Raw genomic sequence first — 13,065 nt, forward strand, 5'->3', positions numbered from 1 at the left:
TTTTTTTTTGTTTACCATGTCTTGCTCCAATGTCATTTCGTGATGAAATTTTGCATGCACAACAAATATTTTTTTAAATATGTCACAAACAAAATTCAGAATTTTCTAAAATGTTTTTCTATGTTATTTATTTTACTGTTCACACCAGAATCATTTGAGCCCGGGCATAAAAACTCTAAATTTGCCAGGAAGATATTTGCGCAGGCTACACCTGTTGCGTTAGGACCAGCTGGACCCTGCTTTTGGCGTAAAAAGGCCATGCTTGGCCAAAAGTGGCACTACCCGGAGCAATATCATTCGGCGAGCGGTCGTAACTCGTAATCATAGAGCTTTGGATGGTTTATCACAATGAAATTACACCGTTCCCCGCAACAACCGTTTTTCTGCAAAACATAACCTCCACTGCAATGTCAGTTTCATGCAGGCAGAAGCCTAAGCAGGCACAAATGAATGATGTGATCTCCGTAGCAGGAGGATAAGGTGGGCATCCGCACCCAAGAAAAGAAACAACTTCATAGCATCGATTTTGTTTTTGTTTACCATGTCTTGCTCCAATGTCATTTCGTGATGAATTTTTGCATGCACAACAAAAAAAAATATGTCACAAACAAAATTCAGAATTTTCTAAAATGTTTTTCTATGTTATTTATTTTACTGTTCACACCAGAATCATTTGAGCCCGGGCATAAAAACTCTAAATTTGCCAGGAAGATATTTGCGCAGGCTACACCTGTTGCGTTAGGACCAGCTGGACCCTGCTTTTGGCGTAAAAAGGCCATGCTTGGCCAAAAGTGGCACTACCCGGAGCAATATCATTCGGCGAGCGGTCGTAACTCGTAATCATAGAGCTTTGGATGGTTTATCACAATGAAATTACACCGTTCCCCGCAACAACCGTTTTTCTGCAAAACATATCCTCCACTGCAATGTCAGTTTCATGCAGGCAGAAGCCTAAGCAGGCACAAATGAATGATGTGATCTCCGTAGCAGGAGGATAAGGTGTGCATCCGCACCCAAGAAAAGAAACAACTTCATAGCATCGATTTTGTTTTTGTTTACCATGTCTTGCTCCAATGTCATTTCGTGATGAAATTTTGCATGCACAACAAAAAAAAATTAAATATGTCACAAACAAAATTCAGAATTTTCTAAAATGTTTTTTCTATGTTATTTATTTTACTGTTCACACCAGAATCATTTGAGCCCGGGCATAAAAACTCTAAATTCGCCAGGAAGATATTTGTGCAGGCTACACCTGTTGCGTTAGGACCAGCTGGACCCTGCTTTTGGCGTAAAAAGGCCATGCTTGGCCAAAAGTGGCACTACCCGGAGCAATATCATTCGGCGAGCGGTCGTAACTCGTAATCATAGAGCTGTGGATGGTTTATCACAATGAAATTACACCGTTCCCCGCAACAACCATTTTTCTGCAAGAACATATCCTCCACTGCAATGTCAGTTTCACGCAGGCAGAAGCATAAGCAGGCACAAATGAACGATGTGATCTCCGTAGCAGGAGGATAAGGTGGGCATCCGCACCCAAGAATAGAAACATCTTCACAGCATCGATTTTGTTTTTGTTTACCATGTCTTGCTCCAATGTCATTTCGTGATGAAATTTTGCATGCAAAACAAATATTTTTTTAAATATGTCACAAACAAAATTCAGAATTTTCTAAAATGTTTTTCTATGTTATTTATTTTACTGTTCACACCAGAATCATTTGAGCCCGGGCATAAAAACTCTAAATTCGTCAGGAAGATATTTGCGCAGGCTACACCTGTTGCGTTATGACCAGCTGGACCCTGCTTTTGGCGTAAAAAGGCCATGCTTGGCCAAAAGTGGCACTACCCGGAGCAATATCATTCGGCGAGCGGTCGTAACTCGTAATCATAGAGCTTTGGATGGTTTATCACAATGAAATTACACCGTTCCCCGCAACAACCGTTTTTCTGCAAGAACATATCCTCCACTGCAATGTCAGTTTCACGCAGGCAGAAGCATAAGCAGGCACAAATGAACGATGTGATCTCCGTAGCAGGAGGATAAGGTGGGCATCCACACCCAAGAATAGAAACATCTTCATAGCATCGATTTTTTTTTGTTTACCATGTCTTGCTCCAATGTCATTTCGTGATGAAATTTTGCATGCACAACAAATATTTTTTTAAATATGTCACAAACAAAATTCAGAATTTTCTAAAATGTTTTTCTATGTTATTTATTTTACTGTTCACACCAGAATCATTTGAGCCCGGGCATAAAAACTCTAAATTTGCCAGGAAGATATTTGCGCAGGCTACACCTGTTGCGTTAGGACCAGCTGGACCCTGCTTTTGGCGTAAAAAGGCCATGCTTGGCCAAAAGTGGCACTACCCGGAGCAATATCATTCGGCGAGCGGTCGTAACTCGTAATCATAGAGCTTTGGATGGTTTATCACAATGAAATTACACCGTTCCCCGCAACAACCGTTTTTCTGCAAAACATAACCTCCACTGCAATGTCAGTTTCATGCAGGCAGAAGCCTAAGCAGGCACAAATGAATGATGTGATCTCCGTAGCAGGAGGATAAGGTGGGCATCCGCACCCAAGAAAAGAAACAACTTCACAGCATCGATTTTGTTTTTGTTTACCATGTCTTGCTCCAATGTCATTTCGTGATGAATTTTTGCATGCACAACAAAAAAAAATATGTCACAAACAAAATTCAGAATTTTCTAAAATGTTTTTTCTATGTTATTTATTTTACTGTTCACACCAGAATCATTTGAGCCCGGGCATAAAAACTCTAAATTCGCCAGGAAGATATTTGCGCAGGCTACACCTGTTGCGTTAGGACCAGCTGGACCCTGCTTTTGGCGTAAAAAGGCCATGCTTGGCCAAAAGTGGCACTACCCGGAGCAATATCATTCGGCGAGCGGTCGTAACTCGTAATCATAGAGCTGTGGATGGTTTATCACAATGAAATTACACCGTTCCCCGCAACAACCATTTTTCTGCAAGAACATATCCTCCACTGCAATGTCAGTTTCACGCAGGCAGAAGCATAAGCAGGCACAAATGAACGATGTGATCTCCGTAGCAGGAGTATAAGGTGGGCATCCGCACCCAAGAATAGAAACATCTTCACAGCATCGATTTTGTTTTTGTTTACCATGTCTTGCTCCAATGTCATTTCGTGATGAAATTTTGCATGCACAACAAATATATTTTTAAATATGTCACAAACAAAATTCAGAATTTTCTAAAATATTTTTCTATGTTATTTATTTTACTGTTCACACCAGAATCATTTGAGCCCGGGCATAAAAACTCTAAATTTGCCAGGAAGATATTTGCGCAGGCTACACCTGTTGCGTTAGGACCAGCTGGACCCTGCTTTTGGCGTAAAAAGGCCATGCTTGGCCAAAAGTGGCACTACCCGGAGCAATATCATTCGGCGAGCGGTCGTAACTCGTAATCATAGAGCTTTGGATGGTTTATCATAATGAAATTACACCGTTCCCCGCAACAACCGTTTTTCTGCAAAACATAACCTCCACTACAATGTCAGTTTCATGCAGGCAGAAGCCTAAGCAGGCACAAATGAATGATGTGATCTCCGTAGCAGGAGGATAAGGTGGGCATCCGCACCCAAGAAAAGAAACAACTTCATAGCATCGATTTTGTTTTTGTTTACCATGTCTTGCTCCAATGTCATTTCGTGATGAATTTTTGCATGCACAACAAAAAAAATATGTCACAAACAAAATTCAGAATTTTCTAAAATGTTTTTTCTATGTTATTTATTTTACTGTTCACACCAGAATCATTTGAGCCCGGGCATAAAAACTCGAAATTCGCCAGGAAGATATTTGCGCAGGCTACACCTGTTGCGTTAGGACCAGCTGGACCCTGCTTTTGGTGTAAAAAGGCCATGCTTGGCCAAAAGTGGCACTACCCGGAGCAATATCATTCGGCGAGCGGTCGTAACTCGTAATCATAGAGCTGTGGATGGTTTATCACAATGAAATTACACCGTTCCCCGCAACAACCATTTTTCTGCAAGAACATATCCTCCACTGCAATGTCAGTTTCACGCAGGCAGAAGCATAAGCAGGCACAAATGAACGATGTGATCTCCGTAGCAGGAGGATAAGGTGGGCATCCGCACCCAAGAATAGAAACATCTTCACAGCATCGATTTTGTTTTTGTTTACCATGTCTTGCTCCAATGTCATTTCGTGATGAAATTTTGCATGCACAACAAATATTTTTTTAAATATGTCACAAACAAAATTCAGAATTTTCTAAAATGTTTTTCTATGTTATTTATTTTACTGTTCACACCAGAATCATTTGAGCCCGGGCATAAAAACTCTAAATTCGTCAGGAAGATATTTGCGCAGGCTACACCTGTTGCGTTATGACCAGCTGGACCCTGCTTTTGGCGTAAAAAGGCCATGCTTGGCCAAAAGTGGCACTACCCGGAGCAATATCATTCGGCGAGCGGTCGTAACTCGTAATCATAGAGCTTTGGATGGTTTATCACAATGAAATTACACCATACCCCGCAACAACCGTTTTTCTGCAAGAACATATCCTCCACTGCAATGTCAGTTTCACGCAGGTAGAAGCATAAGCAGGCACAAATGAACGATGTGATCTCCGTAGCAGGAGGATAAGGTGGGCATCCGCACCCAAGAATAGAAACATCTTCACAACATCGATTTTGTTTTTGTTTACCATGTCTTGCTCCAATGTCATTTCGTGATGAAATTTTGCATGCACAACAAATATTTTTTTAAATATGTCACAAACAAAATTCAGAATTTTCTAAAATGTTTTTCTATGTTATTTATTTTACTGTTCACACCAGAATCATTTGAGCCCGGGCATAAAAACTCTAAATTCGTCAGGAAGATATTTGCGCAGGCTACACCTGTTGCGTTATGACCATTTGGACCCTGCTTTTGGCGTAAAAAGGCCATGCTTGGCCAAAAGTGGCACTACCCGGAGCAATATCATTCGGCGAGCGGTCGTAACTCGTAATCATAGAGCTTTGGATGGTTTATCACAATGAAATTACACCGTTCCCCGCAACAACCGTTTTTCTGCAAGAACATATCCTCCACTGCAATGTCAGTTTCACGCAGGCAGAAGCATAAGCAGGCACAAATGAACGATGTGATCTCCGTAGCAGGAGGATAAGGTGGGCATCCGCACCCAAGAATAGAAACATCTTCACAACATCGATTTTGTTTTTGTTTACCATGTCTTGCTCCAATGTCATTTCGTGATGAAATTTTGCATGCACAACAAATATTTTTTTAAATATGTCACAAACAAAATTCAGAATTTTCTAAAATGTTTTTCTATGTTATTTATTTTACTGTTCACACCAGAATCATTTGAGCCCGGGCATAAAAACTCTAAATTCGTCAGGAAGATATTTGCGCAGGCTACACCTGTTGCGTTATGACCATCTGGACCCTGCTTTTGGCGTAAAAAGGCCATGCTTGGCCAAAAGTGGCACTACCCGGAGCAATATCATTCGGCGAGCGGTCGTAACTCGTAATCATAGAGCTTTGGATGGTTTATCACAATGAAATTACACCGTTCCTCGCAACAACCATTTTTCTGCAAGAACATATCCTCCACTGCAATGTCAGTTTCACGCAGGCAGAAGCATAAGCAGGCACAAATGAACGATGTGATCTCCGTAGCAGGAGGATAAGGTGGGCATCCGCACCCAAGAATAGAAACATCTTCATAGCATCGATTTTGTTTTTATTTACCATGTCTTGCTCCAATGTCATTTCGTGATGAAATTTTGCATGCACAACAAATATATTTTTAAATATGTCACAAACAAAATTCAGAATTTTCTAAAATGTTTTTCTATGTTATTTATTTTACTGTTCACACCAGAAGCATTTGAGCCCGGGCATAAAAACTCTAAATTCGCCAGGAAGATATTTGCGCAGGCTACACCTGTTGCGTTAGGACCAGTTGGACCCTGCTTTTGGCGTAAAAAGGCCATGCTTGGCCAAAAGTGGCACTACCCGGAGCAATATCATTCGGCGAGCGGTCGTAACTCGTAATCATAGAGCTTTGGATGGTTTATCACAATGAAATTACACCGTTCCCCGCAACAACCGTTTTTCTGCAAGAACATATCCTCCACTGCAATGTCAGTTTCACGCAGGCAGAAGCATAAGCAGGCACAAATGAATGATGTGATCTCCGTAGCAGGAGGATAAGGTGGGCATCCGCACCCAAGAAAAGAAACATCTTCATAGCATCGATTTTGTTTTTATTTACCATGTCTTGCTCCAATGTCATTTCGTGATGAAATTTTGCATGCACAACAAATATATTTTTAAATATGTCACAAACAAAATTCGGAATTTTCTAAAATGTTTTTCTATGTTATTTATTTTACTGTTCACACCAGAAGCATTTGAGCCCGGGCATAAAAACTCTAAATTCGCCAGGAAGATATTTGCGCAGGCTACACCTGTTGCGTTAGGACCAGCTGACCCTGCTTTTGGCGTAAAAAGGCCATGCTTGGCCAAAAGTGGCACTATCCGGAGCAATATCATTCGGCGAGCGGTCGTAACTCGTAATCATAGAGCTTTGGATGGTTTATCACAATGAAATTACACCGTTCCCCGCAACAACCGTTTTTCTGCAAGAACATATCCTCCACTGCAATGTCAGTTTCACGCAGGCAGAAGCATAAGTAGGCACAAATGAACGATGTGATCTCCGTAGCAGGAGGATAAGGTGGGCATCCGCACCCAAGAATAGAAACATCTTCATAGCATCGATTTTGTTTTTGTTTACCACGTCTTGCTCCAATGTCATTTCGTGATGAAATTTTGCATGAACAACGAATATTTTTTTAAATATGTCAAAAACAAAATTCAGAATTTTCTAAAATGTTTTTCTATGTTATTTATTTTACTGTTCACACCAGAAGCATTTGAGCCCGGGCATAAAAACTCTAAATTCGCCAGGAAGATATTTGCGCAGGCTACACTTGTTGCGTTAGGACCAGCTGGACCCTGCTTTTGGCGTAAAAAGGCCATGCTTGGCCAAAAGTGGCACTACCCGGAGCAATATCATTCGGCGAGCGGTCGTAACTCGTAATCATAGAGCTTTGGATGGTTTATCACAATGAAATTACACTGTTCCCCGCAACAACCGTTTTTCTGCAAGAATATATCCTCCACTGCAATGTCAGTTTGACGCAGGCAGAAGCATAAGCAGGCACAAATGAACGATGTGATCTCCGTAGCAGGAGGATAAGGTGGGCATCCGCACCCAAGAATAGAAACATCTTCACAGCATCGATTTTGTTTTTGTTTACCATGTCTTGCTCCAATGTCATTTCGTGATGAAATTTTGCATGCACAACAAATATTTTTTAAAATATGTCACAAACAAAATTCAGAATTTTCTAAAATGTTTTTCTATGTTATTTATTTTACTGTTCACACCAGAATCATTTGAGCCCGGGCATAAAAACTCTAAATTTGCCAGGAAGATATTTGCACAGGCTACACCTGTTGCGTTAGGACCAGCTGGACCCTGCTTTTGGCGTAAAAAGGCCATGCTTGGCCAAAAGTGGCACTACCTGGAGCAATATCATTCGGCGAGCGGTCGTAACTCGTAATCATAGAGCTTTGGATGGTTTATCACAATGAAATTACACCGTTCCCCGCAACAACCGTTTTTCTGCAAAACATAACCTCCACTACAATGTCAGTTTCATGCAGGCAGAAGCCTAAGCAGGCACAAATGAATGATGTGATCTCCGTAGCAGGAGGATAAGGTGGGCATCCGCACCCAAGAAAAGAAACAACTTCATAGCATCGATTTTGTTTTTGTTTACCATGTCTTGCTCCAATGTCATTTCGTGATGAATTTTTGCATGCACAACAAAAAAAAATATGTCACAAACAAAATTCAGAATTTTCTAAAATGTTTTTTCTATGTTATTTATTTTACTGTTCACACCAGAATCATTTGAGCCCGGGCATAAAAACTCGAAATTCGCCAGGAAGATATTTGCGCAGGCTACACCTGTTGCGTTAGGACCAGCTGGACCCTGCTTTTGGTGTAAAAAGGCCATGCTTGGCCAAAAGTGGCACTACCCGGAGCAATATCATTCGGCGAGCGGTCGTAACTCGTAATCATAGAGCTGTGGATGGTTTATCACAATGAAATTACACTGTTCCCCGCAACAACCATTTTTCTGCAAGAACATATCCTCCACTGCAATGTCAGTTTCACGCAGGCAGAAGCATAAGCAGGCACAAATGAACGATGTGATCTCCGTAGCAGGAGGATAAGGTGGGCATCCGCACCCAAGAATAGAAACATCTTCACAGCATCGATTTTGTTTTTGTTTACCATGTCTTGCTCCAATGTCATTTCGTGATGAAATTTTGCAGGCACAACAAATATTTTTTTAAATATGTCACAAACAAAATTCAGAATTTTCTAAAATGTTTTTCTATGTTATTTATTTTACTGTTCACACCAGAATCATTTGAGCCCGGGCATAAAAACTCTAAATTCGTCAGGAAGATATTTTCGCAGGCTACACCTGTTGCGTTATGACCAGCTGGACCCTGCTTTTGGCGTAAAAAGGCCATGCTTGGCCAAAAGTGGCACTACTCGGAGCAATATCATTCGGCGAGCGGTCGTAACTCGTAATCATAGAGCTTTGGATGGTTTATCACAATGAAATTACACCATACCCCGCAACAACCGTTTTTCTGCAAGAACATATCCTCCACTGCAATGTCAGTTTCACGCAGGCAGAAGCATAAGCAGGCACAAATGAACGATGTGATCTCCGTAGCAGGAGGATAAGGTGGGCATCCGCACCCAAGAATAGAAACATCTTCACAACATCGATTTTGTTTTTGTTTACCATGTCTTGCTCCAATGTCATTTCGTGATGAAATTTTGCATGCACAACAAATATTTTTTTAAATATGTCACAAACAAAATTCAGAATTTTCTAAAATGTTTTTCTATGTTATTTATTTTACTGTTCACACCAGAATCATTTGAGCCCGGGCATAAAAACTCTAAATTCGTCAGGAAGATATTTGCGCAGGCTACACCTGTTGCGTTATGACCAGCTGGACCCTGCTTTTGGCGTAAAAAGGCCATGCTTGGCCAAAAGTGGCACTACCCGGAGCAATATCATTCGGCGAGCGGTCGTAACTCGTAATCATAGAGCTTTGGATGGTTTATCACAATGAAATTACACCATACCCCGCAACAACCATTTTTCTGCAAGAACATATCCTCCACTGCAATGTCAGTTTCACGCAGGCAGAAGCATAAGCAGGCACAAATGAACGATGTGATCTCCGTAGCAGGAGGATAAGGTGGGCATCCGCACCCAAGAATAGAAACATCTTCACAACATCGATGTTGTTTTTGTTTACCATGTCTTACTCCAATGTCATTTCGTGATGAAATTTTGCATGCACAACAAATATTTTTTTAAATATGTCACAAACAAAATTCAGAATTTTCTAAAATGTTTTTCTATGTTATTTATTTTACTGTTCACACCAGAATCATTTGAGCCCGGGCATAAAAACTCTAAATTCGTCAGGAAGATATTTGCGCAGGCTACACCTGTTGCGTTATGACCATTTGGACCCTGCTTTTGGCGTAAAAAGGCCATGCTTGGCCAAAAGTGGCACTACCCGGAGCAATATCATTCGGCGAGCGGTCGTAACTCGTAATCATAGAGCTTTGGATGGTTTATCACAATGAAATTACACCGTTCCCCGCAACAACCGTTTTTCTGCAAGAACATATCCTCCACTGCAATGTCAGTTTCACGCAGGCAGAAGCATAAGCAGGCACAAATGAACGATGTGATCTCCGTAGCAGGAGGATAAGGTGGGCATCCGCACCCAAGAATAGAAACATCTTCACAACATCGATTTTGTTTTTGTTTACCATGTCTTGCTCCAATGTCATTTCGTGATGAAATTTTGCATGCACAACAAATATATTTTTAAATATGTCACAAACAAAATTCAGAATTTTCTAAAATGTTTTTCTATGTTATTTATTTTACTGTTCACACCAGAATCATTTGAGCCCGGGCATAAAAACTCTAAATTTGCCAGGAAGATATTTGCGCAGGCTACACCTGTTGCGTTAGGACCAGCTGGACCCTGCTTTTGGCGTAAAAAGGCCATGCTTGGCCAAAAGTGGCACTACCCGGAGCAATATCATTCGGCGAGCGGTCGTAACTCGTAATCATAGAGCTTTGGATGGTTTATCACAATGAAATTACACCGTTCCCCGCAACAACCGTTTTTCTGCAAAACATAACCTCCACTACAATGTCAGTTTCATGCAGGCAGAAGCCTAAGCAGGCACAAATGAATGATGTGATCTCCGTAGCAGGAGGATAAGGTGGGCATCCGCACCCAAGAAAAGAAACAACTTCATAGCATCGATTTTGTTTTTGTTTACCATGTCTTGCTCCAATGTCATTTCGTGATGAATTTTTGCATGCACAACAAAAAAAAAATATGTCACAAACAAAATTCAGAATTTTCTAAAATGTTTTTTCTATGTTATTTATTTTACTGTTCACACCAGAATCATTTGAGCCCGGGCATAAAAACTCGAAATTCGCCAGGAAGATATTTGCGCAGGCTACACCTGTTGCGTTAGGACCAGCTGGACCCTGCTTTTGGTGTAAAAAGGCCATGCTTGGCCAAAAGTGGCACTACCCGGAGCAATATCATTCGGCGAGCGGTCGTAACTCGTAATCATAGAGCTGTGGATGGTTTATCACAATGAAATTACACCGTTCCCCGCAACAACCATTTTTCTGCAAGAACATATCCTCCACTGCAATGTCAGTTTCACGCAGGCAGAAGCATAAGCAGGCACAAATGAACGATGTGATCTCCGTAGCAGGAGGATAAGGTGGGCATCCGCACCCAAGAATAGAAACATCTTCACAGCATCGATTTTGTTTTTGTTTACCATGTCTTGCTCCAATGTCATTTCGTGATGAAATTTTGCATGCACAACAAATATTTTTTTAAATATGTCACAAACAAAATTCAGAATTTTCTAAAATGTTTTTCTATGTTATTTATTTTACTGTTCACACCAGAATCATTTGAGCCCGGGCATAAAAACTCTAAATTCGTCAGGAAGATATTTTCGCAGGCTACACCTGTTGCGTTATGACCAGCTGGACCCTGCTTTTGGCGTAAAAAGGCCATGCTTGGCCAAAAGTGGCACTACCCGGAGCAATATCATTCGGCGAGCGGTCGTAACTCGTAATCATAGAGCTTTGGATGGTTTATCACAATGAAATTACACCATACCCCGCAACAACCGTTTTTCTGCAAGAATATATCCTCCACTGCAATGTCAGTTTCACGCAGGCAGAAGCATAAGCAGGCACAAATGAACGATGTGATCTCCGTAGCAGGAGGATAAGGTGGGCATCCGCACCCAAGAATAGAAACATCTTCACAACATCGATTTTGTTTTTGTTTACCATGTCTTGCTCCAATGTCATTTCGTGATGAAATTTTGCATGCACAACAAATATTTTTTTAAATATGTCACAAACAAAATTCAGAATTTTCTAAAATGTTTTTCTATGTTATTTATTTTACTGTTCACACCAGAATCATTTGAGCCCGGGCATAAAAACTCTAAATTCGTCAGGAAGATATTTGCGCAGGCTACACCTGTTGCGTTATGACCATCTGGACCCTGCTTTTGGCGTAAAAAGGCCATGCTTGGCCAAAAGTGGCACTACCCGGAGCAATATCATTCGGCGAGCGGTCGTAACTCGTAATCATAGAGCTTTGGATGGTTTATCACAATGAAATTACACCGTTCCTCGCAACAACCATTTTTCTGCAAGAACATATCCTCCACTGCAATGTCAGTTTCACGCAGGCAGAAGCATAAGCAGGCACAAATGAACGATGTGATCTCCGTAGCAGGAGGATAAGGTGGGCATCCGCACCCAAGAATAGAAACATCTTCATAGCATCGATTTTGTTTTTATTTACCATGTCTTGCTCCAATGTCATTTCGTGATGAAATTTTGCATGCACAACAAATATATTTTTAAATATGTCACAAACAAAATTCAGAATTTTCTAAAATGTTTTTCTATGTTATTTATTTTACTGTTCACACCAGAAGCATTTGAGCCCGGGCATAAAAACTCTAAATTCGCCAGGAAGATATTTGCGCAGGCTACACCTGTTGCGTTAGGACCAGTTGGACCCTGCTTTTGGCGTAAAAAGGCCATGCTTGGCCAAAAGTGGCACTACCCGGAGCAATATCATTCGGCGAGCGGTCGTAACTCGTAATCATAGAGCTTTGGATGGTTTATCACAATGAAATTACACCGTTCCCCGCAACAACCGTTTTTCTGCAAGAACATATCCTCCACTGCAATGTCAGTTTCACGCAGGCAGAAGCATAAGCAGGCACAAATGAATGATGTGATCTCCGTAGCAGGAGGATAAGGTGGGCATCCGCACCCAAGAAAAGAAACATCTTCATAGCATCGATTTTGTTTTTATTTACCATGTCTTGCTCCAATGTCATTTCGTGATGAAATTTTGCATGCACAACAAATATATTTTTAAATATGTCACAAACAAAATTCGGAATTTTCTAAAATGTTTTTCTATGTTATTTATTTTACTGTTCACACCAGAAGCATTTGAGCCCGGGCATAAAAACTCTAAATTCGCCAGGAAGATATTTGCGCAGGCTACACCTGTTGCGTTAGGACCAGCTGACCCTGCTTTTGGCGTAAAAAGGCCATGCTTGGCCAAAAGTGGCACTATCCGGAGCAATATCATTCGGCGAGCGGTCGTAACTCGTAATCATAGAGCTTTGGATGGTTTATCACAATGAAATTACACCGTTCCCCGCAACAACCGTTTTTCTGCAAGAACATATCCTCCACTGCAATGTCAGTTTCACGCAGGCAGAAGCATAAGTAGGCACAAATGAACGATGTGATCTCCGTAGCAGGAGG

This window comes from Triticum aestivum, chromosome 1A (genome assembly GCF_018294505.1).
Source record: "Triticum aestivum cultivar Chinese Spring chromosome 1A, IWGSC CS RefSeq v2.1, whole genome shotgun sequence".
Lineage (NCBI taxonomy): Eukaryota > Viridiplantae > Streptophyta > Magnoliopsida > Poales > Poaceae > Triticum > Triticum aestivum.